Source organism: Manacus candei, unplaced genomic scaffold, assembly GCF_025592945.1.
Source record: "Manacus candei isolate 608988 ecotype Guabito, Panama unplaced genomic scaffold, ASM2559294v1 h1tg000026l, whole genome shotgun sequence".
Taxonomy (NCBI): domain Eukaryota; kingdom Metazoa; phylum Chordata; class Aves; order Passeriformes; family Pipridae; genus Manacus; species Manacus candei.
In genome coordinates, this window is record NW_026138074.1 from 2059241 (window position 1) to 2074702 (window position 15462).

Below are 15462 nucleotides of genomic sequence, written 5' to 3' on the forward strand. Positions count from 1 at the left end.
AGTGGGATGGTTTTGGTGAATGGCAAAAAAAAATTGAAATAACACAAAAGCTTTCAAAGAATGGAAATTTGCCTCATTCGCAATTAGAATTCAGAAAGATGATTAGGTGGGGCGCATTTGGAAAAGATAGAATGGTTCTTCACTATTTTTTAAATTATGTGTTTGGAATTTTAAAAATGTCAGGTTTTGTTCTGACTTTTTCATAATAAAAGAGTTGCAAATATTATTATTCAGTTCTTCTGTGGACAGTACCATTCAGATATCTGTTGCCTCTCTTCTCTCCCTCGTGCATTTTCTCTCTTCAAAAGCAGCAGATGGAAGACATCTCCCTTGTGGGGAGCTTATGACACAGTCAGACTCCAGACTTGGTTCACATACTTGGCACTGACCCTCTGGCTACGTCTGAATTTTCGAGATCTGCTTGCACCAGGAGCAGATCAGTAGACTGAACTAGACAATGCTGAAGGCCTACACCTACACAGCATATAGTTCTGCAGCTTTGCTGCAGGGAAGACAGTACCATTCCCTGCATCAAATATTTCCACACTGCACACAGTTTGAACCTGTCTGAATGCATGATTTACTGGTTCAGAAACACTGACTCAGTTACTTCCAAAAGGAATCTACCTTGTGCACACCAAAACTAGCCTGTGACGTAAACCATGGTGTGATAAGTGAGGAGGAGTAGGCTTGCTCCAAAACAGCTCTAAACTGAAATGCTATCATAACTGCAGTCATAGACAACTAGAAGTGGCTCTCTCAACACAGGTTGAGCAGGTCATTTTTTATTAACAGGACAATAATAGACTTATCTACTGATGGTTTGGAAAACCATTTCGATACCTGCAATGTACCTAGACATCACTTACATGCAGCAAAGTTTTATACAAAGTTTTTCTACATCTGTCTTGCTGACAGTTAACAGAGATGCATGATGCTGATTTCTAAAGATATATAAGAAGAAGTAGTTTCTGATTAGGAATTCTTTTTCTTTTAAAATAATTCAGTGGGGCGCAAGACTTACTCATGGGCTTTTGAAAATTTCCCTTGAAATAACATTAGAAGTTCAATGTATCATAAACCCATTTCATTTCAAGCCATATTCTGGATTGGTATACTTCACTGCATTGGTTCATGTTGGTGACACTCCACAAATCGCATCACTGCTGTAGAAAATGGGTACAGAGTAACCTAGGCATTCTCTCAGGAAAACATATATACCTTTCCTCAGACTTTTCTGCTGCCTTGCAAATGTCTGTGCTTCCATCAAATCTTCCTTCCCTCAGCATGCTTTCAAATGAAACCAAAGCTCTACCAAGCTACTTTCCTCATAGGTAAATGTAGCTTGGATTTACCTTCCAGGCTCAGCAGCCGGACTGACAGTCTGTGGGCAGAGAACTGTCAGCAGACAGTCCTTCCCTAAAGCCCTCATTTGCACTGATGCAGCATCACCTGAATTACAGATCAAATCTGCTTCTGATGTGTGACTGTCAGTGATTTAAAGTTAAATACATCAAAAGGAGAGTTATTGGTTTAAGAGTAATAATTTGTTCTCAAAACCAAACATTTATTCTTAAGGAAAAAAAAGAGTGACCATGAAACACTAATCTTTCAAAGTAACCAGAATATAAAAGCATTGTCACGTCCATAAATTCAGGACTTCAAAACTTGCATGATTAAGGGGTCACAAGGGAATATCTCTGTAACTGAAATACTGGTTGATTTATTAAAAAAAAGGTTCTTCACCCAGAGGGTGGTTGGGTACTGGAACAGGCACCTCAGGAAAGTGCTCACTGCACCAAGCCTGACAGAGTTTAAGAAGCATTTGGACAATGCTATCAGGCACATGGTGTGACTCTTGGGGATGGTCCTGTGCAGGGCTGGACTCAATAATCCTTGTGGGTCCCTTCCAACTCAGCATATTTTGTGATTCTGTAAATGCAATTAAACTGAAAGTGGAGGAAGATCTGCCAGTGGGAACCATAACAACATAAGGATTAAAAATTCTAGTGCTGACAAAATAAATATTTCTTTTTAATAAATTTATTGTTCAGTTTAGTTTTATACATTTAGTTGCAAGTATATGAAAAGACTAAGAAGTGACCATTTGATGCTCAGAGGGTAAGAGAAACGCAATTGGAGATCTCCTTCACAACAGTTCTAAACTGCATATTTAACCAAGATTTTACTGCTTAGAAAAGGCAAAACTATGTTTTCCATAAATATCCCCTAACCGTGGAGGTGCTCTCTGTTTGAAATGTGCCTCGTCTGTCTCAGCAGAGATTTGGGTGCAGGAGGGTCAAGCTTAGCAAAGCACATTCTGCTGCACCATCTTGTGTCAAATAAAGGAAGCCTCTTTTATTAAAAAGTGATGGCTATGGCAGGTAATGCTATGTAACACAATGTGTCCAATAACAATACTGAGTCATTCTGTGATGCAGATGTCACAAATAAACAAGCAAAAAGGTTGCTGGAGTACAGGTACTTCAGTTTCAATATGCATGCATACAAGGACGCTGTCTTTATGCTCCCTTCTTCCCACTCCTTTCCCTTCCACAGAAAGCAAAACAATAATATTTTTTTTTTCACTTCTATAGCATACCACACTTTTTACAGCTTTTACACTTTTATGTATTTTCTGTCTAAAGCACAAACATCCTGGAAAAGGTGGGAGCCAAATTCAGAAAATATGACATAGAGAGTCAAAGGCAGGTCACAAGAATCAAAAGTCAAGTAGTTATCCCCACAAGCAGGGGTGAAAGAAGCACGTAATCAAGAGTTAGTTGTTGGCATTTCAGCAGCCACTTATATTAAGTCAAGACTAAGAAAAATACAAGCAAATATTGACACAGAAAGGTGATGATTTTCTTCACATACAGCGCTATATAATTTTTTACCCAATTCTGTACTACTCTCCTAGACACATTTCAAACCACTGTTCTAGGCTAAGGGTGTAAATTTCAGTTACTACAGCAGTATGTGTAAGTCAGACATAAAAAAGGAAGGATTTTAGAACTTACAGCAAAACACAAAAATTTTCTAAAAAATCTTGATTGACAGCTGATTAGCTTTACTGAGATTGCACAAATTCTTGCCTAAAGCAAAAGGCTAATGATATACAACATTTTTGAGAGCTCTAAAACACAAATTGGGATGCAACAATACTTATAATCAAGGAGTCTTCCCTAAAGAAAAAAAAAAAAAAAAGAGAAGCTTTAGAGGCATTCAGTATGCTGGTTATATGTATGTAACTACAAAAGCAGATAAAACAAAAGCTCAGTTTATAATCAATAGTTTATAAATCAAAGAAAAGCTTTACTTCAAAAACCAGAGGCACACTTGAGAAGAGCTGCTGATTTATAAAAAACGTTATTTGAAATCAGCAAGCAATTAAAGCAAAGCATTTCTCTTTCTGCTTATATAGGCAAAGCACACACAGGGTCTAACACACATAATCAATGATGGAGAAAGCTGCAGCATCTGAAGTATTTCCCCATTGCAAGAAAGACTGGAATTAGAAAGATTATCTTGATTGCAGTTCAGCTCTTTTTATGAACGGTGCCACCACAGTCTGTGTCCAAGAAGTACTTAAACCACTCTACAAACTCGATTAAGTTCCCCAGCACACTTAAAAATCTGAACCTGTCTCTAACTTTGCAGAAATACCAGTTCAGGCTCACATGGGACAAATCAACATCAGTTACACCCAACAGCTAGAAAATGAACAGACTGAGCTCAAATAACAACAGGTAAATAACTACAGCAATGCTGTAAAAGCCAGCAGCCATTTCAGAGATTTTTGGCCGTACAGTGTCCAGCTAAGCCCCAGAGCAGAACCAAGCAATGAAAAGCAATAAAACCCCCAATATCATTATTAGATTTGGTCATCTGTGCTCTGTGTTCAGGACAAGTTTTCAATATTGCATTTTGAATGTTTTCAGTCTGTCTGTACAGATACGTATGAATATTAGATAATACCATTCATGTACAGCGTATAACTTCAGCTGCATGATTAAGATCAGATTTTTGGTTCTGTAGTTATGGAATGTAGAATGACACATGCTTTACTGGAGCTTGTTTTTTAGTGAAGGCTTAGCTTTTCTGGAAAATCAAGTATCTTAAATTTCTTTCCTTCTTCTTCTTTATTTGCATACCTCAAATTTTAAAGGCATTGATCAAATAGAGGTTTTTACTCACTATTGCTAGTTAGTACAATATCACCTTTTTTCACATTCCATTAAAATGGGTTGTTCAACACACTATAATTTACCCAGAATATTTGCACCTTTTTTTTCTGTCTTAAAGGTATATTACAAATACCCAAGCAATAGAAAATGCTGTGCTGAAGTAAACCATTTAGATTGCCTCTACTCTGTGTAGCTGAGAAGTTTCTTCAAGAATCTTTTAAAAAATCTTCAATGACTTCAACTTCTTCAAAACCTCAAATGATAAAATATTTGTTTACAACAGGGTAGAAATCCCCAGATTTATTATTTAATCAGGAGAACATACAGAGATGTTTGTAAGAGATCAAAGAAATACAGATGTAGTAAAAAAAGCAGTAAGCTACATAAATTGGAGAAACATTTTAAAATATGCATTATATGCCTGTACCATTTGCGTGTGTCCAATTATAACAACCAAAATCCCAACCAAACTCCTTGATAGCATGCAAGTCGTTTATTTAAGGAGGTCTAATCTTCTATTCAATAAAGCACAAGTGACTCAGATTTTGACTTCCTGGTTTACCCTATTAAAAATCCCAAAAATACTGCACACACAAAAAACCCTTATAAAACAACAATATGTAATTTACATGTAATTAGGACCCTGCTCCGCGCATCTGAAATTGAGAGAGGCTTTGCCCTTCACTGAAATAAGAGCATAATACAAGCCATTTAGCATGACCCACACAGTATGACTACATGTGACCCAAGAAGAATGACCCAAAATCCACCGATTTCAATATTACACAGTACATCAGATACAGCAAGTATAATAGAATCTGCTACTTGGAAGGAACAAAGAAAGGTAAGACAAATGGCATTTATTTTAATTAGCAGGCTGGCTATTTCTAAGATGTCTCTGGCATCTCAGTGTCAATTATACTGATCTATTTTATCAAGCCATTGAAAGTGTATCTTTAAGGACAATTATATAACTCAGAAGCTCAAGCTATCTAAGTTCCCTTCAAGTCAGTGAAAATATTACCTTCCCACTCAGAGGGATATCTTTCTCAAACTTGGACATGTATTCATATCAAAATACACTGTTTAGGATTCAATATTTTACTTAAGATACTCTTCCCAGAGCACCAACAACTGTTTTGTGATTTCTTTTACTTCTTTCCTTCAGCACCCCGAGTGTTTGCAGGTTATCAGCTAACAGTATATAAACTGTAACAATGCTAAGAGAAACAACTTCACCCTTCAGCTCAGCTCCCCCTCTCCCAGCGAAAACCCCCACAACCCCACCACTAATTATAACAGTACAAAAACAAGTGACCAAACCAAGCTGCATTCTTCATTTCGGCAACAGGACCAAATCACAGCAAATCATATAAACCCCCCAGATATTTGACTAAACAACCTTTTAGTCCCCTATTACTTTGCAATACAGAACCTTGGTTTAGCAGGAGCACCATATTCAATCGTCACTCAGAAGAATGGTCCTTCCACCAAATTTGATGTGAGGAAAATTCACATTATTATATTTGTCTGTAAGGAGATGCTGTGCCTTCCTATAGGCCATGGTCTGTCTGCTCTCAGAAGCAAGTAGAAGTCAAAGGGAGAAGCTGCTTTAACTTTAATTTCACCATATTATGGTTAATTGCTATTATTCCTCTTTCCTCTGTTTCCTCCTTCTGTTTTCTCTACCTTCTGCTAATGCAGCAGTCCATCCCATAATGCATGCATGCAATGACTACACACACACCTGTTCTCATGAAGGGCTTTGTGCTGGCACATCCAGAAAGGAAGTCATGGCAACTGATGTATTTCTGAGAGCACCAATATTGCTTTGGAGATGTGTGGCCAGTAACATTTCCCTCATCTTACATTAGGCCTAACTATGCAGCAACGATTCCCACTTGATTTCACATTTCCAGATGTTGCTAAGAGAAAAGGAACTATAAAGGTGTTATTAGAGTATTGGCCTCTGGAAATACATTTCACCATTGCAAAATGCTTATTCACTCAAATACTGCTCAACACAAACTGTCTCTGTTACATTTTTCACCCATATGAATTTTACACCTCATTATCCCACATTTTGCTTCATTAATTCTATGTGGCTTTTTTTAAGAACAAAATTAGTTTCATATTCTCAGCTATTGCTAATTTAATCTTCTTTTTTAGATTTCCAATGATCTTTTTGAGCAAAATTCTCAACCTGAGTTAATTAAAAATCATCTGCCTCCCTTAAGGCCTTCATTCAGTCTTCTGAGTATTAGAGCATTGAGTGCATTCTTTTATATTGACTCTAGAGTACCCACTATTGTTAATTGTCTGCCAGAGACCACAGAATTTATCACCATATTGCAAAGATATCAGACACCCTAGCACAGAAATTTATTGTGTATATATATATATATTAAAAAAATCAATATGATCCTGCAATACACCATACATTTTCCATGCCAGCTCAAATCTATTTGTCTAAAGGAGGTGACATACAGACTATTTACTGTAGATTGTGCTCTTGCTGTTGTTATTCAGAAGCACTATCATTTTCTCCCTTCTGCTCTCAGAATTTGGATTTTCACACATATCAAACTTGGGAGACTTTTAAACTTCTTAAAATTGAATTTTTAAAACTTATTTTCAGCGAATGGTTTAAACAACAGCTAGCAATTTATCTCAACAGCTTCTTCATTCAGACTTCACTTAAAAACCCAATCTCAGGATTAAATTTCACCCATCTCTTTCTTTTGAAACACACATAATCAAAACCTGCAATCAGCATTTCAATACTTTGCCAAGGCTGCATCCTGGGTTGTCTGTAATCGATTTTGAAGCTTACACATACCTCCCTCACTTTGATCAGGGTACCTCCCCTGCCTATTCTTTGTACGGCTTCTCTTTCCACTCCCCCCACCCCCACCCCACATTTCAGTTTAGTGACTAACAGTTGTGAAGTGATAGAATTCAGGCTTGGAAAGTAAATTCCAAGATGGACTATGGTCCCTGTAACACTTGGCTTAGATGTCTGATGAGATGGGCAGGGATCATCGGAACAAAGGTTTTTTTGGTTTATTTGTAATTTCCCTCCCTGCTCTTGCCTGAAGAAATAGTATTATCCTTCAAAGAGTGAAAGTTGGTATCATATTGAGGACTTGTAACATGAAATTTTGTTGCTTGTCTGTTCAAAAGTCCTGTTAAATCTGAACCTCAATATTATTTGAAAAATTAATTCCCTGGCCTAACCGTGCAAAAATAATCAGATTTATGTAGTGTAAATTTGATGATGGTACATTTGTTATCAAAAGGAACTTCAAGAGCACTTCTATACCACGTAATATTTCCTGTAGTTTGATTGTGTCCTTTCTTCTCTCTTCTGTAAGGCAAACTCTTAAACTCTTATGTTTCTTTTAACAAGAAAACTGCTAATGAAAGTTCTCATTTTTATCTGTTAGATTCTATCCTGATCAGAAGCAATGACTATTTTAGGCAACAAGGCACCTTGAGATTGCTAGTGGAATTATGAGAACATCTGTGCTATATTCTATCATAATTTTTACATCCTCCAGTATTTACCTTGCACAAGTACAGTTTTTGCTGAGGCATCTACCTGACTATTTCCCATGAGTTTTCAAACTCACTACAGCACACCTGACTAGGTTCTGCTATCCAGGTGGCATTGCCCAACATTTGTCAAAAGGGCAAGGAGAAGAAAAAAGAGGGGAAAAAAATTAAAAAAAAGGAAAATAAAAATCCCAATCCAGTAAGAGCTTGAAATAAAATCATTACCTACATCCTTACAGACATTTTTGACTTCACCTAATCTAAATCCTTCTATTGCTTCTGAACATCTTGCCATTCATTTCTAAATCACTGTTTAATAAGCTAAAGAAAAGAAGCCCTTTAATATGAAGCCCCATGTCTCTAAACAAAGCTGAAAATTTGCTGTTTGTTCCTACTCCTCAATTTCAGTTGCAGTTTCTAAGCTATAACCCTTCTTTATTTCTAACCTCCTGATAACATCGTGACCTTTTCTTCATATTTTTTTTTCCAATGAGAATTTTTTTAAAAAGCTTTTTGGAAATCAAAAGAATTAATCCTATGGAATTAGGCAGTGCAAATAGCAAAATGGTTCAAGACTAAAACCTAACTATAGCACCTGGAGCTTGATAAAAACTACAAATGTTTTGCCTACTGTTTTTTTAAAAGTTTAAGCAAACACTAATGGATTAAATTGAAATTGGACACAATTAATTAATAAAACAATCCTTCAGAGTACTGGTTTTGTTCTTTCTTCATTTGCTAAATGGAGGTGACAATATTAACCCAACTCCTTTGTAGGGAACCATCACATCTATAAGTGAGAAGTGCTATAGGAAATACATATAATGGATGCACCTTAATTTATTCTTTGTTGCTAGAGATAATGGCATTAAAAATTTGTAAACATGCTTTAATTTAAATGTAAGGTAAAATGATTCCAAATCTATTATAATTTCTCATTTCATTAATTAACAGCTAACATAAAAATAGCTACCAATATTTTTATTATATTAACAAAACAACCACATTCAAATACTTTTCAGAATAACCAAAGTAGACATGAAACACTGCAGCCTGTAGAAAATCAGCTGAATTCCAAGCCACATCAAAATGTTTTGCTGGAAATGATGGCGAGATTATCTCCTGAACCATGAACAAATCCATCACGTATTCTGTTGTTCAAATTATTCAGACATGCCTAAGAAAATGTTGTCTCCCTCAAAAATAAATATATACTTTCCCCCTGCACATTTAAGCATCTATAGGAGAAAATATTACAGTCAAAACTATTTTAATTTTTTTTTATTTTTAATAACTTTAAGCTATGGAAGCTTCATTTTCTGCCTCTGTATAGGCCTAAATAAATAATTTTCTACATATTTATTTGTGATCCGGTCACAAATCTTTTCAACCTTTAGTAAGCAAAAATGGCTATCACCCTTTGAATAAAGAAGCAGAATAAAAATGCTTTAATAGTCTTCAGAAACAGCTGAAATTGCCTTCCCAAATGTAACAACACCATAAATCACAAACTGGGCACAAATTTTTCGAGTAGGTGCACATTAAGATGAATTTTACATCTTTGCAAAACCTCGCTGAAGCCAGTAAAAGGCTTCAGCTGGATCAAAAAACCTTTCAGTTGAGGCTGAGCCTGAGACACAAATGGTCATTCTAAAACATAACTCTTGCTTAATGTACACTGTTTTCACTAACACTTTTTCTATGATGGATTGCATTCTCCCTACCAAAACATTTAAATTACAAGGGCCTTAAGGTTGGCAGGTATGTTTGTTGCTTTTCTTAAAATTAAGGAAACATATTATATGTAGGAACATTGGCGTGTTAGTACAGATATATACACATGCGTTTAAAAAAATTGGACTTATCAACACTCAGTCTCAGATGCTGCTTTGCTGCCTTGTCACTAAAAACAAGAAGTCTCCATGCAACTTTTCTCAGAAAACTTGATAGTTTCACTATTTATTCCTTTTTCAAATTGTAATAACACAGTTTTTAAAGGAAATCTAGTAATAATCTCATGCTAAGGAAACCAGTGATTTAGTGCTATTTTTCTGCCTGCCCCAATTTTTGAAAATCAGCATTTAATCCATGAAGTACTTTCCCTCTTATTGCTCGTAAGCTTTGTTTGTTCAAGAGCTTCTGTTGAGCGAACTCATTTAAAACCTTTTAAATCCAAGTGTAGAATAGCAACTTGGTCATCGTAATTCACATGTTTCTTAGCTCCTTCAAAGCCCTCTGCTAGATTAGCAGGGAGTGACTCTGCCTCCAAAATCAGGTGGATTCCTCCCAAGTATTCCTGGTTTTAGTATGACTATTTTCTTTATCAACTTTATCATTCATTCAGCATAGAGGTCAGCCTTCCCAGTGTGCAGCTTCCCTGTTCCTGCAGCCCCTTTTAGAAACTAGCATCACATATCAAATCCATCCATTTTGCTGGTATCAAGAACAATTTAGGAGACAATTTTCATATCACAGTTCGACCATTTAATTTTTGAGTTCCTGTGGAACCTGTGAGCAATTGCCATCTGGTTCTGGAGACTAATTTCTCTTCACTGATTTAGTCTAAAACTTACTCTTGACACTTCCAACTAAGGCAGACCCCCACACAGTGAGAGACTGATGTGAAAACTCTTCTAAACTCTTCCAGAAAAAAAATAAAGCCAACATAAAAAATTTCATTTGCAGTCATTAACTGACTTTATCTTCCCGTAATGCTCTTTCATCCTCCACTTCAGACAGCACACTCACTCAGAGATTCTCCAGAAAGCTTCCTCATGATATCTCTGCACAAAATTATGATTGTTTGGGGGTTTTTTAATTATTCTCCCCCATCTTTAAAGAGTGCTTTAGCTGTCTTAATTCACTGGCAGGTTCAGTCACCCATGTAACAGAAAACCAAAGGAAGTAATCAAAACTGAATTGCTAATCATTCCACAAGGAAACTTCTTTTCCCTTTCAAATCCTAGTAACAGGCTGCTGCTTCTCCTTCCCTACACATTTTGATAACCAAAAATACAGTTAACACCAACAGCACCCTTGTTGCCATCTAAATTGATACAAATGGGACAGTTTACACCTCCAAAGCATCATTTCTACAAATTCAGCAAACATGACTTAATTTGTTTGATTCTAGCCATGTTTTCCAAAGCTTTCTCCATAAAGCAGCTAAATTTATTTCCCTCATAAACAACCAAAATTGTGGCCAAGTATTTTGCTCAGATTTTCAAAATCAAAGAGGATATGCCTGCAGGAAATTCTTCTCATATGAAAATAATCACATTTCAAGAAAATGCCAAAAGCATTTCAGAAATAAGTAATCTACTATCGCTGACTTACAGAAGGGCACCGTCGCCTATGCAGGAGCTTTCAAATTACTGGAATAAAATATGATCCTGTATTCATGGAACATCCTGAAGTCTTCCAGAACTGATGATAAGATGAATAATAGCAATAAAGAATGATACACTGCTATTTTTTCATTACTGAGTAATTCACTTTAGAAGTCATTAGGCAATTTGAGTTTGAAATGAGATGCTGAGCTACTGCTGCTATTTTTTTTTAAGCTTCAGATTCCTGACTTCAGCCTGTAGTTATGCAATACTGCAAAAGCAGATCCCTCTGGTTTCCAAGAATAGTTTTACTGAGTATACAATTAACTAAGCAAGAACCCAGGGGTTCTGCAAATGACGTACTGCTGTTTATTGTTTATTATTTCTCCTGTAAACCTGATTATTTCATCAATAAACCTTATTAACTGAGGTCCTGTACAACACCAAGAGAATAAAGACTACAAATAATATTTTGCTTGTGCTCTTAATTGTGTATCGTAATGTTCTGCTACGTTGCCTGCTGCAGAAAATTAAATTATATGCTTACTTTATGAATTTTCTCACCTGCCAACACTGGAAAGAAGTCTGTAATATGAAAGAAGTTAATTTATATCAAAGGTTATCATTAAGTACAGATTGGCAAAAGATACTGCAATTACCATTTTATTGGCTTTCATTAGCAAAAGAAAACAGAAGAATATATATTACTACTAAGTATTCTCTAACTTAATTCAGTAACTGACTCTGCTCTTTAAGCTTGCAAGCAGGCAACATAAATGTTTAATTCTCAATGTATCAATGCAAATTCAGTTACAATGTCAGTTTCCCATAAGCCAATCTGTCACATTTTGGACAGATTTACTATAATGCTATAGGAGATCTCACCACCAGAAGGGATTGAGAAAGCTCTTGTAGAAAACCTCCAAGAGCCCTACAGTGCACACAGTCACTCATCAAACAGCGAAGGAGCCAGGGACCTTTGCAAGTGATGCAAGTTTTTAAAGAAAACTCTCGGAACACCCTCTGTAACAGGATTATCCCCTTGGATCTCCCTGAGCCTCATTCAGACAAAGAACGAAAGCAAGGTTAAAATACAAACAAGTCTATCCTTTCTGAGCCTAAGCTCCTCCATCTCATGTAAATGAAACTGAGTCCCTGTGTGCAAAGGAAACTTCTCAAAGGTCATTTTGTGGTTACTTGGATCTCCAGTTCTGTGCAGGAAAAATCAACTTCCATCAGTTTTGCAAATTGAAGGTATGGAGAAGAACATTGGGTGAGTCCTCAAAGCGACTCTGTTTAAAAATTCATTTATACTGGTAAAGAAGAAAAAAAAAGTAAATTAACCACCCCACCACAGTGACAAAACCAACACAAAATGAGTCACATTAAAAATATAATCATTTTAATTGCAAATATCTGTGTAATCTCACAAAAAGAAGGCAGAAAACTGAAAGAGCCATGTGCAGCACAGTAGGAGAGAATTGCTCCATTTGATCAGCATGGAAAATTACATGAATACCAGAATAAAGACTGGACAGATAAAGCAGCATCCAAGAATTTGCATTATTTTTAAAACGCCTGTTTACTCTTCTTTCTGAACTGACAGATCTTTAAGGAATTAGCATCTTTGATCCCTAAGGTGATCAAGCCAGTTTGTCTATGTCACTCCATCAATGCAAATGAAAACTGTTTCTCAACAACATTTTTGAGTTTTTTATTTTTTTAAGGAGCAGGTTTCAAGTGTCTAATAAACAGCTCCACCTACTGTCCCAGAAGTAAGGAAAGCATTTCCCAAATCTAGATTTCCAGGCTGTGGGAAGTACAACAGATCCTTTCCATCCCACCCCTTTGCAATGAAGGGCTACATCTGAAAAACATTAATATCAAAGTAAAAAGAAGAAAAGAACCAGTAAGGTAAAATCCCACTCTGAAGTTCTTCACATGTCCTTTAGGCAGATGAAGGTCCCCATCCCAGTCAGAAAAAGCGTAAGAAACCCACTGAGACATAGACCCTCCTGCTCAGCTCCTGACACAGTGCTACAAGAGAAGGATGCTCCCCAGCAGGTCCTGGTTTCTTTGTGTCTTCCAAAAATAGCTGCCTCTCACTGCTTTTGTCTGTCTCCCAGTGGGAAAAACACATCTAGCTGGAAAATACTAATGGACTATGTAGGCCAAATCAAAGGCTGACACAATCTGTTGTGGATTTTTTGTGAATTCTGAACATGCAAGATTCTTGTGTATGAGAGGAAGAGTATCCAGCAAAAGGAAAAGACAGTTAGCTTGAGCTTGGATCTTCTGTATGACATGAGGAGCAATACTGTATCAACCGCTATCCAATCAAGGGCCAAAATTTACCTGACCAGTTCCTAAAGTTTTGGAGTTGCTCAGCTTTTTAATGCAGCTTTTCTCAGTGAAATTCTGCTTTCTGAACAAATCAGGTATCAATGGAGAAGAAAGACAGACTGTACTCCCTTCCCTTTTGAGTATGACAAAAATATTCAGATACTACAGTGATATGGTACTCAGAAAAACACAATTTGCAGTCTTTGAGACTGTTCCCCAAACTATGGTTTGTAACTCACATGATTCTTCAAAGTGAAAAATAAGTCTATTTAACTTAACATTGTAAAAGCAAAATTTCCTGTTTTAAGTAACTAGTAACTCAACATATATAAAATTAACCCAGATACTATTTATATGCTCTATAGGACAGTCAGTTTTCTTATATTCCAAATTAAAATAATATAGCCCACCCATAACTCCTACCCTAATCAGCAGGCTTTAAGCACCTTTATAAAAACTGAGCTATAACCTGGTTGTGAAAAACTCTGAGCAGAGCTTGTCGGGATAGCTCTTTGAAAAATGTCATAAGACTTCCCAGTTGCAGTGTCCTGGCAGCATTCATCACCATCCTAGCTACCACCCTAGCATGGAATGGTACCACCAGATTTGTAACTGCAACCAGCAGTTTGAAATTATTGTGACTTAAGATGGAAGAAACACCTTTCATGCCAAAAAAAAAAAAAAGAAAAATACTTGGGAAGTTTTTCTAGGGTTTTTTTTCTTTTGAGTGTTTTTTGGTTGCTTTTTTCTTTTTAAAATAAGACTAGGATGATTCAAATAAATTACACTGAGGTTAACTTTGTTGAGAATTGACTTTTGCTCATATGACAGCCAACTGGCATGAAGAGTCATGTCAACTGATTGTAATACATCTACTAAAGGGAAGAGTAGTGCTGGGAATTTGAAAGTATCCCAGTTTCATTTGCTTACACCAGGTGACACTGAAGTAATGGCGTTAGAGGAGAGAGTTGCATAGAACAGAAGTCACAGTAGCAGCATATGGCTTATCTTTCACACAGTTTTGCCATCTTCCCCCAAAGCCTCCGATTGATCATGAGTCACACTACTTCACCCTGATGTTCACTGCTGCTATATATGTCACCTGCCAAATGTGAAGCCATCAAATGCAAAGCTTACAGCCCAGAATGCAAACCTGCAATGAACATACCAAGATCCCTATTCTAGTAATCTTTCTCTGTCTCATTCTGACTACAGTCTGCTTTAGCTCCTAAATTTAGGATCTGACACTGTATCAAGTAGATGGCACTGCAAGCTTTTATGACTGAGGAACAGTGGGGCACACGCTCCATAAGAGTATATTTCAGTAGCAGCACAGCTCAGAAGGATACATATACTAATAAAACCTTAATCTAGGAAAAAGCAGCAAAACCTTCTTACCCTTTTCATGGGATGCTAGTCAGAAGGGTAAGTACAGTTACAAGTAGCACACTGCTGCCAAAACTTTCAAAAACAGAAGTTGCAAGTGTAAGACTCATTTTTTGTAAATAGAGACCTAGTCAAAAAATATGAAAACTTTTTAAACAAGGAGCAGATTTTTATTAAATGCCTTGTATTTGTCCATAATTATTAGGATAGCAAGTGGAAATGCATCCATTTCAAGGAAGTCACACTTTTTTCCCTTTCCCTGCAGTGAAACCATGGTTGGCAGAAGCCTGGCTTCACCTCAAGTATCCACAAGGACTGTCCTGCAAGTTATGCCTTACCACAACAGCACTCCCCTTGCCTGCTATTATCTAGTCTCTCTCAGGCACACTGAGACACTCAGAAACTAAGTATGTTGATACAGGGCTGCACACTTTGCTTTGTGTTCCTCCACACTACACCATTCAAGCTGAACTACACAGTTCAAGCTGACTTTAAGAGAGTGGCCAGTACCATCCATGCATGCAGGGCAGCACAGACCCCCACCCAAAAGCAATGCCTATAAATGCACTAGTGAGCTGAACTAAATTCCATGCAATTTCTGCTAGTTTTCAAACAAGGATACATGAATTATCTATGACATTGGGCACAACCTGAACTGATGT

The 15462-nt window shown here is 36.8% G+C and overlaps 1 protein-coding gene across 4 annotated transcripts in view; it reads right to left on the reverse strand.

Annotated features, from left to right (window-relative positions):
- MYRIP (myosin VIIA and Rab interacting protein) overlaps nucleotides 1-15462 on the reverse strand; it is a 212958-nt gene that overhangs the window by 132113 nt on the left and 65383 nt on the right. The window lies entirely within an intron of this gene.